Genomic DNA, 18,922 nt, shown 5'->3' with positions numbered 1-18,922 from the left:
CGCTCTCCCATGTTCCCATGTTCCCCTGTATCCCCATAGCACTTACTTAAGCTTCAATAGCAGGCAGAGCGGACGGCAGCAGTAATGTCACTCACTGACGTCGAGCGCCTGCTCCGCCCACTTTATGAATGAAGCAGGCGGAGCAGACGCGCGACGTCAGTGAGTGACGTTACTGGTGCCGTCCGCTCTGCTTGCTATGGAAGCGTGTTCGTAAGTGCTGTGGGGATACAGGGGAACATAGGAACATGGGAGAGCGCAGCGTTAGTTCAACTTAATAACAGGATAAGGATTCACGTTTATAAATACTTCGGTGAGCAGAGGGCCGTTGTATTGGGGGACACTGTTATGAGGGGGATCTGTGGATGACATATAGCAGTGCCATCCACAGATCCCCCCCATAACAGTTCCATCCACAGATCCCCCACCTCATAACAATGCCATCCACAGATCCCCCATAACAGCACCATCCACAGATCCCCCACCCCATAACAATGCCATCCACAGATCCCCCCACCCCATAACAATGCCATCCACAGATATCCCACCCCATAGCAGTACCATCCACAGATCCCCCATAACAGTGCCATCCACAGATCCCCCATAACAGTGCCATCCACAGATCCCCATAACAGAGCCATCCACAGATCCCCCATAACAGCACCATCCACAGATCCCCATAACAGCGCCATCCACAGATCCCCCATAACAGCGCCATCCACAGATCCCCCACATGACAGTGCGTCATCCACAGATCCCCCATAATAGTGTCATGCACAGACCACCATTAATTCAAAGCCCACCAAAAGCACAACTTTTGGTTAAAAATATTTTTTTCTTATTTTCCTCCTCAAAAACCTAGGTGCGTCTTATAGTGAAGTTTAATATTTGTATAAATATATAAATATATATATATATATATATATATATATATATATATATATATATAGGTCTCACTTGTGTTATTGGGCAACGGGATGTTGGGGGCCAGCAGTCATGAAACAACAATGTTGTTCTATGAAAATGTACGATTTTATTTATTTTTTTATGCGGCCCACATAAACTTAAATTTTGTTTTTTTGACCCATGTTAGCCTTTGAGTTTGACATGCTTGATCTACACAGACAGTGCCCAGGGCTGCAGCAATGAATGGGAAGCACTGGCCACAGATCACTGCTGAGGAGCCATCGAGAAGCGATTAAGGACTACTGGTTTCAGCAAGGACACGTGGAAGGCATTGGGAATACACAGAGAGAGAGGCAGACGTAACTTATATGTCACTTCGTTGATCCTCCTCAATACTTCAAAGGGTCCAAGGAACCTAGGAGCAAACTTAAAACTGGGAACCCTTAAGCAGATGTTTTTGGAGGAGAGCCATACCTTATCTCCAGATGAGAACTGGTTTTCTACTTCTCTTGTCTGCATTCGTCTTCATGCGGGTCACCGCTTTATTGATGCAGTCCTTGGTGTCACGCCAAGTCTTCAAAAAATTCCTAAAAGAGGAATCCGCCTCTGGTATCCCCGAAGATATAGGAACAGGGACAGGAGTATGAGGGTGTTGTCCAAAAATGACAAAGAATGGAGAGGATCCAGTAGACTCACTAGTGTGGTTGTTATAAGAGAACTCAGCCAAGTAGCAATTGTACCCAGTTGTCGTGTTGGGCTGAAACAAAATGCCGGAGATAGTTCTCCAATATTTGAATGACCCGCTCTACTTGCCCGTTGGTCTGGGGATAATAACCGGAAGAGAAGTCCAGCTCAATTTTGAGCAGCCGGCAAAGAGCTCTCCAGAGCAACAATATGCCAAGGTAAACCATGCAAGCGGAATGTGTGTTTCACGAACAGTTTAGCAAGTTCAGCAGCCAAGGGCAGTCCAGCCAAAGGAACGAAGTGCGCCATCTTGGAGAAGTGGTCCACGACCAGCCAAATAGCTGTACATCCATCAGAAGAGGGCAGATCTGTAACAAAGTCCATGGCAATGTGTTGCCATGGGGCATCAGGAACAGGAAGAGGTAACAACAGCCCAGGTGGTTTGGTCCTGGAGACTTTATTCTGAGCACAGACGGTGAAGGCAGACACATAATCACGCCACCAGTAGTGGCGAGACAAAAGTTCTGTGGTCTTGCAGATCCCTGGGTGACCGACCAGTTTGGAGTTGTGCCCCCAAGCTAGAATAAGTTTTCTCTTGGCAGATGGCAGAAATGTCTTCCTGGGAGGGATGTGTTTTACCAGGACAGGAGCCACTGTGATCAAACGAGCAGGGTCTACAATGTACTGGGGCTCCTCCTGCTGATCAGAGAAAGTGCAGCTCAAAATAAAAACGGGAGAAGAAGAGAGCCCACCCAGCTTGGCGAGGGTTCAGACGCTGGGCTGTCTGCAGATATGTAAGGTTCTTGTGATCGGTGAAGATTATTAGTGATGGACGAACATCGGCCTGGACGATTCGTCAACGCGCGTTTGCGATCAAATGTTTGCGAACCGCGCGTTCGCGGCGAGCCCCATTTACTTTAATGGCAGGCGAACCTGAAAAACGTTCAGGTCATATTTGCAGCCAGCAAACACTTACTAGAAGTACACAAATAGTCCCACAACATGGACAGTGATATACCAGAGGGGGATCATTGGCAAAGATTCCCACACAAAAAATATGTATTTTAATCAGGGGTCATTTTTATGCGTCTTAAAGGGAAACTCTCAAAAATGTGCCCTGCTGGAGCCTAGAAATTTTTTATTTCCTATCGGTTTGATGTATACAAATGTGCAGCATGTTTTTGTATCCTGCAGAGTCCTGGTCCTGGTGGTCAGGGATGAAGACTGTGTTTTCCAAGGATCATTTTCTACTGGGAAATACAGGGCACAGTATAATACACTAGAATCTATATAATACAAAGATATTAGCCCTACCCCCGAATAATAATACAATTAGGTGGTCATTTATTATATAGAAATACGTCTATGTTAGGCGTATTTTTGACACAGATTGTGGCTCAAAGGTCCTTAGCACCGCAATCTGCATATTTTTCCCAATCATGCCAGGTCTAAAAGAGGATGGCGTGGGCAGGGAAAGGGATACAGTTATGGCCATCCAGTTATTGGAGACCACCGCCATACATTGACCGGATAACACCTCTGTACAGTGACCAGATAACACGCCATACCGTGACCGGATAAAAGGGTATAAGAGGGCATAGTACAGGGAATTACTAGGGGCACTGCACAGGGTGTGGTAAGAGGGCACAATGCAGGGTATAAGGGGGCACAGTACGGGGTGAGGGGCACAGTCACATGACCCTGTGAAATTAGAAGGTCCTTATGGTGAATGCGGTTCATACACCACCATAATGAGAGGCAGAGGAGTGAGACAAAAATTTGATTATGTGGCTAGAGATAAAAAAAAATTAACTGTCGGCCCCAAAAATTAGCCAATAGGCATTCAGCTGACAGCAAAGAACTTTGGATTCTGTGGCTGGAGGTACATTAGGCGGTCACAGGATAAATATGTAACTGTCGGGCTGTACAGGCCCCAAAAATTAGGCAATAGGCATTCACCTGACAGCAGAGAACTTTGGATTCTGTGGCTGGAGGTACATTAGGCGGTCACAGGGTAAATATGAAACTGTCGGCCAATACAGGCCCCAAAAATTAGGCATTCGCCTGACATAAAAAAGGCCTTTTATGCCGCTGTATATACATAAGGCAAGGACCATTCTTTGTTCTGGGTGGTGGCGGATGTGTGTGGGCTGGCATGAGGAAATTCAATTACATATGGTCATCACAGGTGTTGAATTCCTCTGAGATCCAGGACTCATTCATCTTTTAAAATGTGAGGTAGTCCACACTGTCGTGAGCTAGGCGAGTGCGCTTCTCGATCACGATCCCCCCGCTGCACTGAACGTCCTTTCGGACAGGACACTCGACGAGGGGCAAGCCAAGAGTTCCATGGCAAATTGTGCCAGCTCTGGCCACAGGTCGATCTAGGTGTTCCCTGAGGCTGGATCCAGAGGGCGGTTGTTGATTGGTTGGCTGCAAGAATGATGTCACATCCGAAGTGACCAACACATCTTCAAACCGACCTCTTTTTGAAGGTGCGGTAGGATTGGTACCCGCACCTGTTTCGCTGTGGGTGGAAATTCCTCTGCCAGTGCCCGCAACAGCAGAATGCAGCATCTCTCGCAGCAAGGCCTGGAAATGCTGCATTCTGACAGCCCTCTGTGATGCTGGTAACATGTCCGCCATTTTGTGATTGTACCGGGGGTCTAAGTATGTTGCCACCCAGTACAGGTCCTTGACCTTTATGCTTTTTATACGGGGGTCCCTCTTCAAACACTGGAGCATGAAGGCTCCCATTTGCACTAAATTGGAAGTGGTGGAGCGCCCTGGCTCCTGCTCATCGCCCAGGAGAATGTCGTCCTCGGTCTCCTCCCCCCAGCCACGGACAACACCAGGGATCCCCGAAAATTTTAAAGCCTGCTCTTCTTGCTCCTCTTCCTTCTCCTCCCCCCAGCCACCATCCTCCTCTGACTCCACTTCAGACTCCTGCTGACTTGTCTCAGATGGAGTAGCCCCCCTGGGAATTCATTCAGCATTGCAACTTCCTCATCTTCCAGCTCCTGCTCCTCGACGGCTTGATCAATGACACAACACAATGCAAGCTCCAGAAAGAAGGCGTAAGGTACGATGTCACTGATGGTGCCCTGGCTGCGACTGACCAGTTTCTGGCCGCAGAAGTCTGCATGAGTCGCGCATGAGCAGCCACTGGCGCGGTGAAAAGAAACCAAGCTCCCCAGAACCTGTCCTGCCGCAGAGTTTGTACAGGTAGTCGTTAACAGCACGTTTCTGCTGGAGCAGCCTATCAAGCATATACAAGGTGGAGTTCCATGCACGTCGGGCAGTCGCAAATCAGACATCTGATGGGAAAGTGGTGTCGCTGCTGAACGTCAGTAAGGCGAGCCATGGCCATGTAAGAACTTCCAAAATGGCCAGAGATTTTCCTGGCCTGCCGAAGGACGTCCTGGACGTATTTGGCAACGAATCGCTGCACGACTAAGTTCAGGATGTGTGCCATGCACGGCACGTGTGTCATTTTGCCCTGTTTCAGCGTGCTCAGCAGATTGGCACCGTTGTTGCACGCCACTTTACCAACTGTCAAATTGAGTGGGGTTAGCCACTGATCGACCTGTGACTGCGTTGTTGAAAGCAGTGCAGGAAGGTGTGGCTCTTAGCTTCCAGGCACAACAGCCGCAAAAGTTATGTACCTTCCCTGCCTGTGTTTGCTAGACCACATGTCGGTGGTCAGATGTATCTTGGCACCGAAACTGTGTGCCAAAGATATATTAACTTGCCGCTGATGGTGGCCATATAGTTCAGGGATGCCCTTCTGGGAGAAATATTTCCTTCTGGGGACCTTCCATTGTGGTGTGCCAATGGCCACAAACTTTCTAAAGGCCTCCGAGTCCACCAATTTATATGGCAGTAGTTGGCAAGCTAGCCTGCCTTGTGCCAGAGAAACATGACGATGGCACGGTGGAAGGTGGAGTGGAGGACAAATGGGAGGAGAAGGAGAAGAGACAGGACGTGGAGCGCCGGGAGTGTGGCTTTGTGGGTTCTGACGGCTGGGCTCGGTGATGGGAGACCAGGTGCCTTCTTAAGGCGGTTGTCCCTAGGCAAGTGTTGGGCTTACTGCGATTTATGCGTTGACAATACAGGCTGCAGATGGCAACACTATTGTCAGCAGCTGACACGTTAAAAAAAGCCCACTGCGGAGCCATGTGCCGGTGTCCTGGGAGCGCAAGATGTGACCGTGCATAGTGGATGGTTTGCTCCAGATACATTTGCAGTCTGCTTTTTGCCTCCTGTGCACTGTGAGTTCTGCCTGCTTCTCCTCCCTATCTGCCTCTCCGTCTCTCCCTCTGAACTCCCCTCCTCTTCCTCTCTTGTGGGCACCCACGTGACGTCCATCGACACGTCGTTATCGTCACCTTCACCACCACTGACATTAGAGATCTCGAAGTAGGCAGCAACAGTGGGGACCACCCTCCTTGGGCTGATCTGGGTACTGTCGTCAGACCGCTGGGTGTCAGCCGTTGCTACCTCCTCTTCCTCATCCGATGCCAAGAATCGCTGCACATCGGTAAGGTCTGGGAATGGATGGGAAAATAACTCCTCTGACTTGAGTGGAGAGGCTATGGTGGTGGTGTCTTTGAGGGTGCACACAGCAGAGAGTGAGGAGGGTGCAGATACAGAGGATAAGGAGGGTGCAGAAGCGGAATGCTGAGTGAGCCACTCAACCATCTCTGGTGCGTCCTTTGACATAATCGCACACACCTTCTCCAACTTCCCACTTAGGCTCGGGCCTGGTGCACCTGCCCGACCCCTACCACCCCTGCGGAACGGCCTGCCTCTTCCTGTCATTTTCAAAATGATCCTGTGCCAAAGTCCCTAGAGAAGAGCAGTATTTGTGGAAGCTGATATATGGCAGGCCTCAATCAGTTGTTAATTGAAGCAGGTATATCACCCTCAAGCAGTAATTTTGTGGATGCAGGTAGATGGAAAACCTCTATCACTATTTTGTGGAAGCTGATATATGGCAGGCCTCGATCCGTTGTTAGTTGAAGCTGGTATATCAAAACCCGCAATCTGTATTTTGTGGACGCAGGAATATGGAAAACCTCTATCACTATTTTGTGGAAGTTGATATATGGCAGGCCTCAATCAGTTGTTAGTTGAAGCAGGTATATCACCCTCAATTGGCTGTCCTGTCCCACCTAATGGATGTGTCATGGGTCAAAGTTTGGCGCAATGCAAAAGAATATGGCGTGCCTGGACATTGCCATATGTTTGCATGTTCGGTGGATCGCGAACGCGCAAAGTTCGCCGCGAACCGACCCCCGGCCGAACGGCAAGGCCATTACTAAAAAGATTATCACTGGATGCCGGGCCCACTCCAATAGATAACGCCACTCCTCCAAGGCAAGTTTTATTGCCAGAAGCTCTCTGTCTCCTATACAGTAATTCCTCTCAGCAGGGGAGAAGAGCTTGGAGGAGAATCCACATCTAAACATCTTGCCCTTGGAACTTTTCTGTAGTAAAACCGCACCGGCTCCTATGGAGGAGGCATCCACTTCAAAAAATAATTGGCGGGAGACATTGCAGAAGCAAAGGACCTCTTTAATTTGACGAAGGCGGCCTCTGCCTCAGGAGTGCAGTCTTTGGTATTCACCCCTTTCTTAGTAACAGCGGAGATCGGAGATGTAAGAGATGAAAAATTCTGGATGAACTGATGATAGAAATTAGCAGGGAAGCGCTGTATAGCATGAAGACCATATGGGCGGGGCCAGTCCATTATTGCATCCAATTTTTTATAGATTAGTATATCATCCAGGTACACTATTATGCAGACATAGAGCAGGTCCCGGAAAATATAGTTTACCAACCCCTAGAACACCGCGAAAGCATTGCACAATCCGAAGGGCATGACGAGATACTTGTAGTGTCCATCACGAGTGTTGAAAGCAGTCTTCCACTCATCGCCCTTTCGATAAGGTTGTATGCGCCACGCAGGTCGAATTTAGTAAAGACCTTAGCTCCCCGGATCCTGTGAAAGAGTTCGGAGCTTAGCGGAAGAGGGTATCGATTCTTGACTGTGACCTTATTTCAGACCTCGATAGTGAATACAGGGCCGTAAGGATCCATCTTTTTTATGCACAAAGAAGAACCCGGCACCGGCTGGTGAAGTAGATTTCCGTATAAACCCCCTCTTGAGATTCTCCTTGATGTAATCAGACATTGCTTGGGTCTCGGGAAGTGAGAGTGGGTAGACTCGACCACGAGGAGGAATGGCACCAGGAAGCAGGTCAATCGGACAATTATATTGACGATGAGGAGGCAGGATCTCTGCTTCTTTCTTACTGAAGACATCAGCAAAACTGGCATACTGCTGCAGAAGTCCAGGCAGGTCTTCAGGTACAGTTGGTGAGAAAGCAGGTCAGACCTCAGATATGCAGGTGGACTGGCAGGATGATCCCCAACGCAGAATCTGACTGGCGTGCCAGTCCAGACTGGAGTGTGCTGACGCAGCCAGGGAAGACCAAGGATAACCGGATTCGCGGACGCTGGCAGCACATAAAACGAGATCATCTCTGAATGCAGAACCCCTATTTGCAACTTAAGGGGTATAGTAACAGAGAGCACAGGTTCAGAGAGTGGCAGTCCATTTACGGAAGCCACTGAGAGAGGCGTTTCTAAACAGATGGTAGGAAGCCGGTACTGATGGACCAGAGCTTTCTGAATGAAGTTACCGGCTGACCCAGAGTCCAAGAATGCACGCACGGTGTGACTCCCTTGTGAGAGAGAGTCACCGGAACTGAAGGCTTCGGAGAGGACCTCTCCTTGTCTAGGACCACCTCTCCAACTGATCCTAGACATTGGCTTTTCCTGGCTTCTGTTGACAATTACACATAAAGTGGGCCTTGCCTCCACAATACAGACACAGGTTCTCTGCTTTGCGGCGTAAAAGTTCCCGGTCAGACAATTGAAGGCCCTCTATTTGCATGGGCTCTTCAGATGGGGTGGACACTAGAGGAAGAACAGGCCTCTGGAAGGATGGAGCCAGACGAGGTGGTCTTCTGGTGTATGAGACTTCCTTAGAACGTTCCTCGAAACGCATATCTATCCTTGTGGCCAAGGTGATTAGGTAATTCAGAGTAGATGGACGGTGACGACCAGCTAATTCATCCTTAATCCGGTCAGAAAAACCCTCCCAGAACACCGGCAGTTGAGCCTCATTGTTGCATGCAAGTTCCGCAGCCAGGGTACGAAACTGGATGGCGTACTGACCCACAGACGAGGAACTCTGTCATAGACGCAGCAGAGCTGATGCAGTGGAGGACGTGCGGCCGGGCTCTTCAAAGACCAGCCGGAAGATAGTCAGGAAAGACTGCAGATTAGTCTCTGGGTCTTCATGTTCCCAAATAGGATATACCCACACAAGTGCCTCATCAGACAGCAGTGACACAATGAAGGCAACCTTGGACCGCTCAGTGGGAAACTTCTGCCCATGCAAATCAAAGTGGATCAGGCACTGGTTCATGAATCCACAACAGGTTTTTGGATCTCAACCATAGCGGGATGGCAGCAGGAGTTGCACAGCGGCAGCACACAAATCCGGATTCACCAGTGTGGGAATTGCAGGAGTAGCAGCGGCTTGCGACCCTGCAGTAGCTGGAGAAGAGATGGCATCCAGACGAGCAGAAACATTTTGCATGAACTGCACACAGCAGTTTATGACCACATGTGGGGTGTTTCTGGGTAATAAATATTGAGTTTTGTTTGGCTGTTAACCATCGATGTGTTAAAGAAAAAATTGGATAAAAATTTTTGTGAAACGCCTAAAGGGTTAACAAAGTTTGTAAAATCGGTTTTAAGTAACTTGAGGGGTGTAGTTTCTACAATGGGGTCATTTATGGGGCTATCCACTATGTAGGCCCCACAAAGTGACTTCAGACTTGAACTGGTCCTTAAAAAGTGGGTTTTGGCAATTTTCTTAAAAATTTTAAGGATTGCTTCTAAACTTCTAAGCCTTCTAAAGGCCTAAAAAAATAAAATGACATTTCCAAAATAGTGCCAATATAAAGTTGACATATGGGGAATGTTAGGTAATAAATATTTTATAAGGTATCACTTTCTGTTTTAAAAGCAGAGAAATTGACATTTAGAAAATTGCAAATTGTTCTAAATTTGGGATTTTTTCATTAATAAAGGTGAAATATATTGACTCAAATTTATGACTATCATGAAGTACAATGTGTCACGAGAAAACAATCTCTGAATAACTTGGATAAATAAAGGCGTTCCAAAGTTATTACCACATAAAGTGAGATATGTCAGTTTTGCAAAATTAGGCCTGGTCAGGAAGAGGGCAAATGGCCCAGATGTGAAGTGGTTAATGAATCCAAACTGAATTACAGCATCTAATTAAAAAACATGTGTATCATCACTGCAAAGATATTGCATTGTCACACTTGAGTGTTAGAGAAAGGCCGGTATTACTGCATCATAGGGGGCAGTTCAAACAGGTTTCACTGCAAATATTGGATTATTTCCATTGTAAATTGTCAACAGTGGTGTGCAGTATGTCAGTGGAAGGGATTCATTCATTTAATTGCACCTCTGTCTTTAGATTACAGCAAAAACACTAGCAATTTTGCTAATACTGTTTAATAAACTGTGTGTACCAGGCCGGTGACTTTTTATTTATAGGCCTCATAATAAAATGTCTGGAAAACAGAATGCAAAACGAAAGACCCAAATGCTTGTCCTCCAAGAATCAGAAGGTGGGTGGCAGCACCATCCATCCATCCATCCATCCAGTAGTAGTAATAGACCACAGTTCTCCCTGGTTTCCAAAGAGCATTGCAGTGTTCAAGAGCTGCAGGATTAAAATTAGCCGTCGGCGTTCAAACACAAACAATGTCACCATAGTTCTACTGCGCAACAACAGTGTCTTCCATCTCCCGGTCTCCTTGTCATACTTATCATTTCTTCTCTGACTCAGACTACTGTGGCCAGGAAATAACTCTACACGCCCAGAAATCCGCTGATGCACAAGCTAAATTCCCACCTGCCCGAGTTGCTGATGGTGCAGTCGCTGCCTTACCATTTAGTAGAGTCTGCTGCCTTTAGGGAGCTGATGACATGTGCTCAGCCTCCCTGGTAGATACCTAGCCGGCATTATTTTAAAAAAAGCCATTCCTGCCTTGTACTCTCATATGGAGGAGAACGTGGGCTGCTCCTTGCAATTCTCTCTGTGTAGCAAGGTGCACGTCACAGCGGATCAGCTGTTATGGGCACAGACAAGACATGTCTTTCATGGCCCATTGGGTCAATAATTTTTGCGGCAAGGCCAGCTCCTATTGACGACTCCACATTTCTCTCTGTCTGGTTCCACCAGCCACTTATCTGCCTCCACCATGAACATCCTCTGCCCCCAACAGCAGCATTGTAGGAAGTCACTCCCACACCCCCTCATTCCAATACATGTGTAAACAGTAGCCACACAGCCGATCACTTACTAAACTGCATAAAGCATCCCGCTGGCTGTCACCCAGCCATCTCCAACTGGGCAAGGCGGACAGTGACAATGGTCGAAACGTCGTGAAAGAACTACATTTGGTGAAAATAACACATGTTCCCTGCATGGCGCACATGATAAACTTAGTCAAGCAATGCTTTTAAAAAAAGGTTATAAAAAATACACTGGCTTGTGGAAGGTGCTAGCAGGCAGGAGACTGTCCTACCGTTACACCTCTTAATTTGTGACATTCCAACACGTTGGAATTGTACATGCTAGAGCATCTTAAATGATTATGTCATACACCAGACTGCCTCAGCAGGGAGCATGTGTTGCTGCGAGGTCAGGCATTGGTAGCTCATCCAAGATGCCTGTCGGATGCTGAAGCCCTTCGAAGATGCCACAAAGTTTGTCGGTAGGGACAACTGTGGCATAAACAATGTCATCCCCTTTATATTTATCTTAGAACAGAGGCTGAACAATACAGGAGGAAAAGCTTATGCATCTTGCTCTCTGCCCTGTAGTCGCACAAACAGAAAGTCCCATGGAGGAGGAGGATGAGGAGCTGCCACTGGAGGAGGAGTCGATGGAGGAGGAGGATGATGGCGACAACACTGGCCATGATGACCAATCATCTCAGTGGAAGGCAGAGCCGGAAAGAACTAGGTCCTCCGACACACTGCCAGAATGGTGAGCTGACAGCTGCATCATTCACACGAAGCAGTCTGATGATTACTGAATAGCCATGTTTTTAGACCCTCGGTATCAAAGTAAAATGGGGGAATGTTTTGAAAGCCAAATTACTTTATTATCAGGAAACACTGTATACGCAGCTTGCAGAGGCCTGCCACCCATGTGTCTAAGGCTCCTCTCCGACCCCCGCAGAATCAACCTCCTGCTTTCGTCTCTGTTAACACAGTCATCAAAGTGATGGAGACATTTTTCAATGTTCCATTCCAAGCTGAGGCGAATGAGCAAATGGAGATATACCGCCTCCACCTGGACTCTGGCCTTTCCCAGGTGCATACCGTGAGGTCCTGTCCCAGGAGCAGTGGTCAGTATGGGAAATCACGCTCGTATGCCGCAACCGATTTTCACAAGACATAAATCAACAGGAACAGCCAAACCATGCAGTATGTCAGAAGTAATCGGGATGATCCTGCTGACAGCTTCTCCACCAGTGGACATGGACTTTCCTCCTACTGTCATCTTCTATATGTCTACAGACGTTCATTTAGTGGTAGAAGTCCTCCCTCTAGGCCGAACTTCCCCGTCTGATAATTTTGTTCCTGATCCTTTCTTCCTGGGTACAACGTGCCTACTTACCTTCTCATAGCTCTTACAACATGACTATTGGTCACTGGTCACATGATACATCACTCACCATACTGGGGGCTGATCTTCAGGTTCTCCATCACTTGGAAGGTCTGGAGGCCGTTCTCCAGGACCCTGGACTCTTCCTATCACTTCCTATGATGGATTCTCCTTCCCGATGTCTGACTTGTTACAGAATACAATAAAGAGGAGAGAAATCTAGAAAAGTTTACCTCTCCGCTCAGCAGGGAGATGATCTCCAAGGTGAGGTCTAATATTCTTCTGCTGATCTCCTTCCTGTCCATCCTTGGTGGCTCATTCAGGAGAAGGCTCGTATTGCTGGTTTTCTTCATGACGTCTCCAAATAAAGGAATAAAGGTTAATCAGTGAGTCCCATGTCCCCGATAATGAGGCCGAGAAAAAGTACAACTCATCCCGCAAAACTCAGACCCTCATAAAGTTGCACTGATGGTAAAGACCCTGAGCTCCGGGTGTATCTAAGCTCCTGGCAGTGCAGTGTGTATCTAAGCTCCTGGCAGTGCAGTGTGTAGAGGCAGGAGACTCTGAGCTCCGTGTGTATCTATTAGTACTACTAGTGTCCGTCAGGACTAATTTACACCTCTTGTTCCTACACCTTTGTGTTCACTTAGACTTAACTTTTATTAGTGTCCTGTTAATAAACAGTTTTCTTAAAATGAGTGATTTTAAAATGTCCGCTGGTCACTCAGTTCTCACTACTCAGTATTTCCTGCTATTGTAGCATAGCCAGGATAAATACATTGTTTCCCTACTGGCTGCTCGCTGCCAGTTCTCATATGGACAGGCCCCCACTGATGACATGTCAACAGAGGTTATAAATTTGCCGATAAACGAGCGCGCTCATACACTGCTCTAACCCCTGAAGACGCCGGTACTCGGCGAAACTTGTCGGGGGCAGCGTTGCTCACAAGTTTTAATACAGCAAGGCACTCAGTGTAGCATTTATGAAACGCGTATAGAATAGTTAAAGCTGCAATATTGTACCAATATGAGAACTGGCAGCGAGCAGCCAGAAGGGAAACAATGTATTTATCCTGGCTATGCTACAATCAGGAAATACTGAGTAGTGAGAACTGAGTGACCAGCTGGAAATGTTAGCTATTAACCGTGTGTATCTAAGCTCCTGGCAGTGAAAACCCTCATTCACACAGAGCAGATTCTGAGCTCTCCACCACACTGTCTCCTCACAGCTCATCTTACCTGCAGGCTGGAGGAATGGCTGATACCAGAGAGAACAAGAGCCCTGACTACCGACCAGGACCTGCCCAGTATCTGCTGCACTGCCAGAGCTGAAGGACCTGGGATGACGTCACCGTCATGTGATCAGTGCAGGGGGCGGGGCTCAGCAGTGGAGAATAGAGATGGTGAAGGACCTTAGGTGATGTCACCGTCATGTGATCCGTGCAGGGGGAGGGGCTCAGCAGTGGGGAGAGGAGGTGGTAAAGGACCTGGGGTAACGTCACCGTCATGTGATCAGTGCAGGGGGCGGGGCTCACTAGTGAGGGGAGAAGAGGTGGGGAAGGACCTGAGGTGATGTCACCGTCATGTGATCAGTGACTCTCCTGGCTAGCTCCGCCCCCTGCACTGATCACATGACAGTGACATCATCACAGGTCTTTCAGCAGTACAGTCACAGTAGAGAAGAGAACGGCTGACGAGTCCAGTCTTTCCTGTTCTGCTCCTGTGCTGGATACTGAAGCGCACGGCCCAGCGTAAGGCTTTAGGAGAGGTCAGGACCAGGCAGGGGCACATTTTACTGCCTGGTTCTGTCAAAGTGCAGAGGGCAACAGAGAAGACAGAGCCTCTAGGTGTAATGACAACGCCCCCGTTGCTCCTAGAGGCTCATTTGCATGTATTGAAACCTCATTCTTCTCAGTAATGCTGCACATATGGACATGGGACCAACACAGATGCCTCCAGCTGCCAAGAGCACATGTAACAGGTCAGCCAGTGTCATAGGGACAGAACTGCTGACAGATGCCCTTTAATCCTGCATAAGGAAGGGGATTTGCTTCTGATACTTTCTTCTGCAATATCTTCAGGTTGAGAGGTTCTTCCCTGAGGGGCCACAGCCCTGGAGCTCGGACTATTCTGACTGGTGGATCCGGTGGTAAATCGAGGATTTGACTGAATGAAGCCTGAAGGGCATCGTGGGTATTTCCAGAGTCAGTTGGTTCAGGGAGAACTCTAACCCCTAAGTTATAGCAATGGCCTCTGTTATCTGTGTCCTCTGGGGTCTTCTCAGTTCACACAAGGCCTGAGTTTGGGCGTCTGAATTATTGTGGATTTGGATTGCTGGTTGTTCAGTGCGGCCTGTGGTAGCTTTCAGATCCTCCCTGATCTCAGAGATTTCAGATCCGCACATCTCTGACCTCTGAGATAAGGGACTGAAAATCTTGTTTGGTTGGAAGAGATTTCGAATGTTGTACCCAGGATGTATGATCGGGGTCCCCAGGGATCCCTTCACTAGAATTGGGGCTCATGGAAATGACCATATTTTCTTTCCGTGTTCGCTGCATTTTATTTTTTTTTGCAGCCTGTATGCGGAACCATTCACTTCAATGGGTCTTCTAAAAAAAAATGGAAATTACTCCGTGTGCATTCCGTTTCCTATCTCCGCAAGTCCGTTCCACCAAAAAATAGAACATGTCCTATTCTTGTCCCTTTTGCGGATAAGGACAGGTACTGTTACAATGGGTGTGCAATAAAAAAAGAGATGCAACACTGATGTCATCCAGGGTTTTTTGCGGATCCATGTTTTGCGGACCGCAAAATACATACGGTCGTGTGCATGAGCCCTTATGGAGATGACCAAGATATCTGCAGGCTATCAAATAAAGAGGCGTAAGGAGGTCTCCTGATGGAGGAGGCAGAGCTTGAGGACCATCAGGAGTGATGTGCTGATCACCCACCTTGTCCTGGGCTGCAGAGACCAGCCTGTCTCTAGCTATAGGGCTGCTGCTCTAATGGTGAATGAGGGACAATCTGGCTGGTGTCTCTTGGAGGGGGAAGTGTCAGTGGGAAGAGATGAGGGGGATAATGGTTCCTCAGTCTGTCTCTCTAAGGAACCCGTGGGAGTCTCAGCACCAGGAGGGAGATCTGAATCAGGTGCCATCTTTCCAACATGGAGCTGTGAAGTAAAGAGCACAGGAGACGAGGACTGCTTCAGAGGATTCAGTGAGGTAGGGATTTGGGAGGCAGTAATGACCTTAGGAGGCTTCTGGTGCTTCTTATTGTCCATCACAGTTGGGGTTAAGGATGATGGTGGGTCTTTTCAGTGCTGGAGCCTGGGAGCAGAAGGGAGACATGAGTGGCCAGCCATGCACCCCTCTCCCATAACTGTCCTTCTAATGAATCTTCCTACAGAGAAGGATGGGAGTGTCAGAGATCTCAGAGGTTCCTGTACCTGTCCAGCAGGGCGGCAGTCTCTCTTATGGAGCTGTCAGGGGCTCACAGAAAATATCCAGTAAATAGATATGAGGATTAAAGATGGCTGCCAGTGCTTCATCAGGATTATAGGGGATCTAGGAAGTTATTTATTAAGACGAGGAGCATTAGAGGGTTATTGGGAATAAGGGGATCTCTCTATTGTACTATAGTATTGGCATAATTACTATCTACAAGAGTTGGATGACTTAGCTGAACATAAATACTGCCAAAAAACAATATTCTGTATGTTGCACAAGTGGTGAGTAATGGAGATATACTTCCTTTTTTGGAGTTGACACAAAGAGAGCATATAACTAATTTATCTTGGTTTAGATATTTGCAGTTACGTTCGGCACTTTGTAGTGTAAAGGGGACATTTTTGTTACAGATAGATACTTGTACACCTCTGAAGGATTTGATGGGCAATTTGGGGCAGAAGTTTAAAATTTCTCAACTCTATAAAGTGCTTCTTGAAGTACTATTTAATAGTATACGCTCCCCCGGACAAAATGCTTGGGGATCTGCTTTAAGGATCCAACCAGATGATTGGGGAAAAACAATGACTAAAGCCTCATGCAGACGTCCGTGGAACACGGTCTGTGAGATATCGGACTGGGATTGCAGGAGCGCACGGCGTCATTGGTTGCTATAACACCGTGCACTCCTGCAATGCCAGTCCGGTTTCTCACGGACGTCTTCATGAGGCTTAACTTAAGATTAGTGTCACATAATTTTAATCATGTTTTGGTTCAAGTTAATATCATACATAGAACATACAGTGCAGACCAAAAGTTTGGACACACCTTCTCATTCAAAGAGTTTCTTTATTTTCATGACTATGAAGGCATCAAAACTATGAATTAACACATGTGGAATTATATACATAACAAACAAGTGTGAAACAACTGAAAATATGTCATATTCTATATAAAAGAAGAAAGAACCCGCGCTGACCTTGTTCCTACCTATAGGATACACCAGTAATGAAACACTGGATATAGTAGACACTGCCCTAAAACTTTCTGGTGTCTGTTAAGGTATCTCTATTGTCGTTCGTTTATGATCAATCACAACAGCGAGTGTTTATCCATTGCTCTATGTCATATTCTAGGTTCTTCAAAGTAGCCACCTTTTGCTTTGATTACTGCTTTGCACACTCTTGGCATTCTCTTGATGAGCTTCAAGAGGTAGTCCCCTGAAATGGTCTTCACTTCACAGGTGTGCCCTGTCAGGTTTAATAAGTGGGATTTCTTGCCTTATAAATGGGGTTGGGACCATCAGTTGCGTTGAGGAGAAGTCAGGTGGATACACAGCTGATAGTCCTACTGAATAGACTGTTAGAATTTGTATTATGGCAAGAAAAAAACAGCTAAGTAAAGAAAAAGGAGTGGCCATCATTACTTTAAGAAATGAAGGTCAGTCAGTCAGCCGAAAAATTGGGAAAACTTTGAAAGTAAGGGCTGAACCCAATCGAGATGGTTTGGGGTGAGCTGGACCGCAGAGTGAAGGCAAAAGGGCCAACAAGTGCTAAGCATCTCTGGGAACTCCTTCAATACTGTTGGAAGGCCATTTCAGGGGACTACCTCTTGAAGCTCATCAAGAGAATGCCAAGAGTGTGCAAAGCAGTAATCAAAGCAAAAGGTGGCTACTTTGAAGAACCTAGAATATGACATATTTTCAGTTGTTTCACACTTGTTTGTTATGTATATAATTCCACATGTGTTAATTCATAGTTTTGATGCCTTCATAGTCATGAAAATAAAGAAAACTCTTTGAATGAGAAGGTGTGTCCAAACTTTTGGCCTGTACTGTATGTCACACCAGTATGGCTTAGTTAATGTGGGTTGAGAAGTACGTCTTGTGATGGTGTGATTCACCTGGGGCTGATTATTTACACATGTTTTGGTTCTGTACACAACTAACAGAATATTGGGAGGCAATAGCTAAACTTATCACCCAGAAACTGAAAATAGTGATTCCATATACGGTGGAATGTCGGATCCTGGGTGATTTTTCCCAAATTAATATTGATAACTCTAAAATAATTATTTTGATTAAAATACCTTTTTTTAAAGAGATTTTTAATCACGCGAGGTTGGTTTTCACAAAATATTCCTAGTGTTTATATATGGTTAAATCTGGTTAATAAGATTAACCCCTTCCCGACATATGACGTAATAGTACGTCATGGCGGCAGGCGCATTCCCACATTTTGACGTAATATTACGTCATGGTGATCGGGCGGGCACTAGAGTGGTGCGCGCGCGTGATCACTGCAGGGGCCTGGCAGTCCCTGGTAGCCGGGCCCCTGCTGTATCCACCGGCATCGCTGTACAAGCCACTGCTGGCGGATTAATCCCTTCTATGCTGCGATCAGCGCTGACCGCGGCATAAAAGGGATTTGCGGCGAGTGAGGGAGCTGCTTTGGCGGGGACCCGAAGGGTGACAAGGCAGCCTGACGCCATGCAGAGGCTGCCCAATGCCTTGCACGGCATCTGGACCTGCCTTCTACGGGTGCCGAGGAGATCCAGCCTCAGGCCACGTCTCCCAGGCCAGCGGTTCCCAACCACCGGGCCGCAGCCCAGGACCGGGCCCTGGAAGATTGTTTGCCGGGCCGCGGCGATCAGGGACGTCTTTAATGCGGTACTAATGAAGCGCTTACATTATGGAAGCTCTTCATTAGTACAGGAGGACCAGGAAGCGGTGAAGGATCTGTACTCACCACTTCCTGGTCCTCGGCTATCGGCTGTGCAGGGCCTCGCAGAGCGTGAGGTCGCTCTGTGCGCCGCGATACACAGCCGACAGCAGGATGAAGAGGATCGCGATGGTGACCAGGAGCAGGAGAGGTAAGGGCTAATGGCTGAGCTGGGGCTGACATGGGGGGCTTATGGCTGACATGGGGGGCTTATGGCTGACATGGGGGGCTTATGGCTGACATGGGGGGCTTATGGCTGACATGGGGGGCTTATGGCTGACATGGGGGGCTTATGGCTGACATGGGGGGCTTATGGCTGACATAAGGGGCTTATGGCTGACATAAGGGGCTTATGGCTGACATGGGGGGCTTATGGCTGA

The 18,922-nt window shown here is 47.6% G+C and overlaps 2 protein-coding genes and 1 long non-coding RNA gene across 3 annotated transcripts in view; 1 reads left to right on the top strand and 2 right to left on the bottom strand.

Annotated features, from left to right (window-relative positions):
* LOC120991181 overlaps positions 1–13,680 on the bottom strand; it is a 30,852-nt gene extending 17,172 nt beyond the window's left edge. The window contains exons 1-2 of the long non-coding RNA XR_005776530.1: positions 13,619–13,680; positions 12,613–12,737 (exon numbers count right to left, since the gene is read on the bottom strand). This is a non-coding gene — a long non-coding RNA (uncharacterized LOC120991181). The remainder of the gene's footprint in view (positions 1–12,612; positions 12,738–13,618) is intronic.
* Positions 1–18,922, top strand: part of LOC120991124 (zinc finger protein 585A-like) — a 2,129,672-nt gene that overhangs the window by 305,121 nt on the left and 1,805,629 nt on the right. The gene's annotated exons all lie outside the window — the stretch shown is intronic.
* LOC120991122 (zinc finger protein 501-like) overlaps positions 1–18,922 on the bottom strand; it is a 200,565-nt gene that overhangs the window by 25,019 nt on the left and 156,624 nt on the right. The window lies entirely within an intron of this gene.

The sequence above is a fragment of the Bufo bufo genome, chromosome 2, assembly GCF_905171765.1.
Source record: "Bufo bufo chromosome 2, aBufBuf1.1, whole genome shotgun sequence".
Taxonomy (NCBI): Eukaryota; Metazoa; Chordata; class Amphibia; order Anura; family Bufonidae; genus Bufo; species Bufo bufo.
This window is presented reverse-complemented; position numbering and strand designations above follow the sequence as displayed.